This window comes from Callorhinchus milii, unplaced genomic scaffold (genome assembly GCF_018977255.1).
Source record: "Callorhinchus milii isolate IMCB2004 unplaced genomic scaffold, IMCB_Cmil_1.0 Scaffold24, whole genome shotgun sequence".
Taxonomy (NCBI): Eukaryota; Metazoa; Chordata; class Chondrichthyes; order Chimaeriformes; family Callorhinchidae; genus Callorhinchus; species Callorhinchus milii.
Window position 1 is genome coordinate 9272725 of NW_024704765.1, and position 6493 is coordinate 9279217.

Below are 6493 nucleotides of genomic sequence, written 5' to 3' on the forward strand. Positions count from 1 at the left end.
GAGAGAGAGGGAGGGAGTGAGAGAGGAGGGAGTGAGAGAGGAGGGAGGGAGGGAGTGAGAGAGGAGGGAGGAAGGGAGGGGGAGGGAGGGAGGGGGTGGAGGGTGAGGGAGAGGGGGGGGAGAGAGAGAGAGAAAGATAGATAGATCTCTCTCTCCAGAGCTGGGGGTGTTGGAGAGTCACATTAAACTTCAGAGTTACCCATTCCACCCTCTTCCTCTCTCTCCTCTCTCTCTCCCCCTCTCCCCCATTTTTTCCCCTCCACGATTTGCCCAAACTCCCTTTTCCTTTATATAAATATACATATATTTTTTAAAAAAAGACCTCGAATCGAAGCGAGAAGCATTTACACATCGGTTGCAATAGGAAGAGAGAGAGAGAGTGAAGAAAGAAGAGAGAGGGAGGGAGGGAGGGAGAGAGAGAGAGAGAAGAGATCAGGGCGGCGTGGAGCGAAAAATCATCAAGACCCCAGCAGTGAAATGGACACACACCTTCATTTAAGTCTAAAAAAACACTCATAAACGCTGCCTTTCTCGTTTAGTTTAATGTTAACCATTTCTGACCCCCCCCCCACCTCCCTAACCTTCCTCCCCCACCCCCCACACCCCTCCACCACCCCCTTCCCCCCTCTCTCTGAAATGGAAGCAGAAAATAATACAACTCGAGTCCCAGATCATTCTCAAATAAAACACACACACACACACACAAACCCCAGAGAAAAGCTGTAACAGAAAGTTGGGGGGTGGTGAGGGGGGGGGGGGGGGGAGGGGGGGGAGGAAATCAAAGAAACATAACATTTTAAAACAGGGGAGAGAAGAGATTAAATGAAATTTGCGGTTGTTTTAATAAAATTCGTGCTTTTTACCTTTGGAAACGATCCCCTGGCGATTCGATGTGTCTGTCCTGTGTGTGTGTCAAAAATATTCTCCTACATCAGATGCGTTCAACCCTCTCTCTCCCTCTCTCTTTCTATCTCTCTCCTCTATATCTCTCTTTCTATATTTCTCTCTCTCTCTCTCTTTCTCTCCTCCCCCTTCCACACACACACACACACACACATACACCCCACCCTCTCTCCCTCCCTCCCTCCCCCCCTCCCTCCCTCCCTCCCTCCCTCCCAAGCAAATAACCGTAGAATTTGTTTGAACAACAAACAAAAGCCCAAAGAGAGAAAAAAAAATCACATCCAGAGTCCATGTAAATGAAATCAAATAATAATAAAAATTGATACCGTCCCTTTGATCCGAATGTGACAATGTAACCCTGATGTCAGCTCCTAATCCTCATGTTAATGAGGACTGAGCCATCCTCCTCTCAGCCTGGAGGGGGTGTGGTGGTGATGGGGGGGGGGGGGTGGAGAGGATATATATCTCGTTATATTTGTACCGACAACAAATACTCCCCCCCCCCATGCCTGTGCCCCCACAGTCACGCACATCTAACAGGACCCACTCCACCACAACAAAACCCCGTCTGTCTGTAATTTGCACCCAATATTTGCGATTAAAACGTGTGTGTCTCTGTCTCCCCCCCCACCACCAACCCCCCCATCACCTCTCTCTCTCTCTCTCTCTCTGTGGTTGAGTCCTGAAGGCTGTACAAGTGATCGTCCTGCCCCCTTCCAAATAGTTGCAAGCAGCAAATTTGCAAGAAGTTTATGCGTATATAAAGATATAAATAATATTATTACCACTCTCTTTTGTTTTCCTGACAGCCTCCAGACACACACACAACCACCACACACACACCCCCCCCCACACACACACAACCACCCACACACACACCCCCCCCCCACACACACACACACCAACCCCCAAAAAACACAAGCAGAGATGTGGCGATCGGAGGAGCTGCTGTGATCCTGGTCTGGTTTGGGGGTGAGTAAGAGCGGATTCCACACGTTGGTGGGGATGAATTCTCCCTACAAGGAAGAAAGAGGGAGAGAGAGAGAGGGGGAGGGGGTGAGAGAGAAAGAGAGAGGCAGAGGGGAGAGAGAGAGAGAGTGAAAGGGAGCAACAGACCTCTAAATGTGAGGGACCTACACCTCCTTCTAACGTCGCCTTGAATTGACATCGCAAGTTGCTGTGTGGAGCTGAGGATGGACTCGCAATCTGTCCTCTGTCCCCCCCCCGACACACACACACACACACACACACACACACACACAGACAGACAGACACAGACAGACAGACGCTTCTCGTCCCCCCCCCACCTGGTGTTCAATCTAAAGCTATTTATTGTTGGCGTTAAGTTGCTATTGAGGTGTCCGGGACGAGTGTACGTAGGTTTGGGGGGAAACGACAAAGGCTTTTATTATAATAGCAACGTGGGGCGGCTCAGCGGTGGTTGATGTCATCTCAGTGTGTGCAGTGGGTTGGGGTTGGGGAGGGGGGGGGGAGGACGTGGGTCTTTTCTCTGGCTCTATAAGGGCTGAGACATCACCACCACCACCTCTCCCTCCCTCCCTCCCTCCCAACAGAGAGGGACAGTGGGCAGATCGCCTCTGTTTAAGCCCAATTCTGGTGTTTCTAAACCCCAAACTGAATCAAAGTTGGTTTCCATCTCAAGGCCCTCCTCACACAGCGATTTCTCTCCCCTCCCCCCCCCCCCCCACGTTTTGGTTCAGTATTAAATGGCACAGTAACGGGTACCTTGGAATGATGGAATCTATTCGACTACAGAGTTCGTCTTTCGATATACATTAACCGATGCAGACTTGTGTGTGGGGGGGTGCAGTTTGGTCTGTCTGTCTGTCTGTGTCTGTCTGTCTCTGTCTGTCTGTCTGTCTGTCTGTGACTGTCCACACACAGGTCACAGCTGATGTACCAGAGCACTGTTGGCACCTTTGCAACTACTATAATTACAAACTGCTTTTAGCCATTTACTCCCCCAGGCTTTGGAACTCTCTCCCTCACCCCTCCTCCGCTGTGCCCTTTCCTTCCCCTCTTTTAGATCACATCTGAAGACCTTATGGTCACCTTCTTCCCCCTGTCCCCAACCGGCCCGGCATCGGGCTGCACCGCTGTTTAGTGCTCTGAGACGCTGCCCTGTGTGAAGGGGGCCACACAAAGGCAAGTTACTTTTGCAATTTGTAGCGCTGTGTCTCGTGGGTGAAGTGTACTTCCGTGCCCGTGTGGGCGCTGTCTGGTGTGGTACTGCGTACGTTCAACCTGTGCGGTAAAGTCTGTGCCAGTCAGTTTGAGATGCACAGATCATCTGTTTTCAACAGCCAAACCTTATAATAATAATTATTATTATTAATAACACTTGCATTTGATGTAGCGCCTTATCACGCCATTGAGACGTCTCAAAGCGCTTCACAGAATACGTTGGATATAATTGACTATTTTGTGGGCGAAACGCGGCAGTCAATTGCGCACAGCAAAGAAATAACAACAACAATAATAATTCTTACCTTTGATATAACGCCTTTCATGTTTTCGGGAGGACGTCTCGAAGCACTTCACAGGATTTATTGTATTGAGCCAAGACTGTGTGTTCTGAAGATGAAGAAAGAACATAAACACATATATATATACAAATGTCTATAAACGCTTGTCAAATTGTAAAACTTCAAGTCTTCAGAAAGAACTTGCATTTTTATTGTGTCTTGTTACCAAGGAAGTATTTTCTACAGTAACTGATGTCAAGTGCAGTGACGGGAATCAGCTAGTGTTTCTGCCCAGATCTCCTGTCATAGCCTTCGACCGGATTAGCAGCACGAACACAGACTGTTTCTCCCCTCTCTTAGCCCCCATCCCCCTCTCTCCCTAACCCTGAGACCAAGTATAGCGCCAACTGCAGCTCCAGCTGAGATCAGAAGCTCAACACAGAGCAGGAGGTGATGAGGGCTGTGACTGATTTGGTGCAGTAACTCAATGAGCTGTGACGCTGGCCCTGGGCTGGGCTGGGCTGGGTTCGGCCGTGACTGGCACTCTGGGCTGGTAGTGTTAGTGGTTGTGAGTGTGAGTGGGTCACTGAGCTGCATTCCTGCCATTCCTTGTTTATTTATAGACGTGACAGCAACCCAACGCAGCTTCCTGTCAGTGGTTTGAAACGCGAAGCTGTTTTGAGCAGGAGGAGGAGGAGGAGGGAGGAGAAGGAGGAGGAGGGAATTTCTGAGGGCTTTGCACCATGCGAACAGATCATCTTAATCAGGACGAGAGTGAGTGAGCCGTGTTGGGGAGTCAGAACAACCTGCTGTGGCGGTGAAATCTATCGCAACATATTCCCTCTCGAGGCCAGGCACTGGCTGCTTTCTATCCAGGCCCCTATTCAGTGGACAGACATTCTTAACAGGAGCCTGGGGTGAGTGTTAAGCTGCTAAGTGAGTGTGAGTCAGGGGGTGGGGTGGGGGGGGGTGATTTAAAAAGTTTGGGTTTGTCCTCATGTCTCTGAAAGGGTTCCCCCACCCTTAGAATTTGTGTGAGAGGAGAGTTTCTGCTGCTGTTGTTGGTCACTCTGGCACGGGCTGCTGTTATGTGTTTACAAGCCTCCTCTTGTGAATTTGTTGGCAGGAGATGGATTTTAGGTTAAATACGTGGCTCTGTTTTCCCCTCTGACCAGCGCGTATATATAACCGCTCCATTACTTTGTACTTGCCCTTCAGTGACCCTGAAGACCTTATTTGTTCTTGTTTTTCCCCACTCCCTCCCAACCTGGCTCAGTTATATTGATAATAATCCATGCATTTGATATAACGTTGAGACATCTCAAAGGGCTTCAGAGTGAATTGCGCTTCACAAAGACTCCAGGAGGCTGCCCCGCGTGAAGGGCGTGGTATAACTGCAAGTTGTTGTTGTTGTAAAGTGGATTGACTGAGTATTTTGTGGGCGAAACCCGGCAGCCAATTAATAGTAATAATAATCCTTGCATTTGATATAGCGCTTTTCACATCTTTTTGAGACGTCTCAAAGCGCTTCACAGAATATACTGTAAAGTGAATTGACTGTATATTTTGCGCACAGTTTGCACAATTTTATATTTTGCACAATTGGGCACAGCAGTGTTCCCACGAACAGTCATGGATTGAGTGACCAAATTTTTATTTAAATTGTTTTTTGGAGGGATTATTATCCCCAGGAATGTGATCCACCAATCGGTTAACAACCGGTTTACTACCTTACTGCTAGGTAAACAGAGGTATATGTGGAGTACAGAAACTTTCCTAAGGTTTCGCCCTGCCTGGCCGGGAATGTGAGGTGAGCGCACTAACCACTAATCTACGGGACTCCACGAGTGCGAGGCTTATGGTGGTAATGCGTTTCCTTCTGTATTACTCCGGAAACTCTGAAACACTCTCCCTCCATCCCTCCGCCTTGCCGCATCCTTTTCCATCTTCAAGTCACGACTGAAGACCTTTCCCGTCAACAGTGCCTACAGTCACCTCCGCCACTGTCGAGCTCCGGGTCGCCACCCTGCGTGAAGGGCGCTATATAAATGCAAGTTGTTGTTGTATTACAGCTCAATTGAACCTGACGTGAGGGCTGATGGAGAGAGCCAGCATGGGGGCCCAGCCCCCGCACATGCCTTTCTTCGACCCGTCCCACGCCCTGAACATCCTGAAGGGCATCAACGAGCTGCGGGCGGAGCGCAAGTTCTTCGACGTGACCCTCTCAGTGGAGGGGAGGGAGCTGCCGTGCCACAGGACGGTCCTGGCGGCCTCCAGCACCTACTTCAAGGCCATGTTCGCGGGCGAGTGCGGGAGAGCTCGATGGACCGGGTGGAGATCCACCAAGTCTCGGCCGAGGTGCTGGGGCTCTGGTGGACTTCTCGTACAGCGGGCGGCTGACGGTGACGGAGGAGAACGTGGAGGTGCTCCTCAAGGCCGCGGACCTCTTCCAGTTCCACTCAGTCAAGGAGGCCTGCTGCTCGTACCTGCAGCAGCGGCTCGATGTCGACAACTGCCTGGAGATGCAGGAGTTCGCCGAAGCCTATGCCTGCCGGGGCCTGGCCGAGGACACCAAGCGCTTCATCCTGCGGCACATTGTGGAGCTGTCGCGGGAGGAGGGTTTCGAGTCCCTGCCCCGGGAGCGCATCACCGAGTACGTCAGTGACGACCGCCTGCACGTGGACAAGGAGGAGACGGCCTACCAGATCGCCCTGCGCTGGGTCAAGGCCGACCTCAAGCACCGGCAGCGCTTCTGGCCGGAGCTGTTCCAGCGTGTCCGGCTGCCCTTCATCCGGCGCTTCTACCTGCTGGCCTACGTGGAGAGCGATCCTTGGTGTACTACTCCCCGCCTTGCCTGCAGCTGATCCACGAGGCGCGCTCCTTCCAGTCGAGCCAGTACGACCGGCACGACTACCCGTGTCAGCGCATGCGTCCGCGGCCCTCCACCGGCCTGGCCGAGATCCTGGTGTCCGTGGGCGGCTGCGACAAGGACTGCGACGAGTTGGTGACCGTCGATTGCTTCAACCCTCAGACGGGGCAGTGGCGATACCTGGCAGAGTTCCCCGATCACCTGGCCGGGGGCTACAGCGTCACCGCCTTCGGCA

At 51.6% G+C, this 6493-nt stretch overlaps 1 pseudogene; it reads left to right on the top strand.

The window, feature by feature from the left end:
* Nucleotides 1-5180: 5180 nt before the first annotated feature.
* LOC121850720 overlaps nucleotides 5181-6493 on the top strand; it is a 1671-nt pseudogene continuing 358 nt past the window's right edge.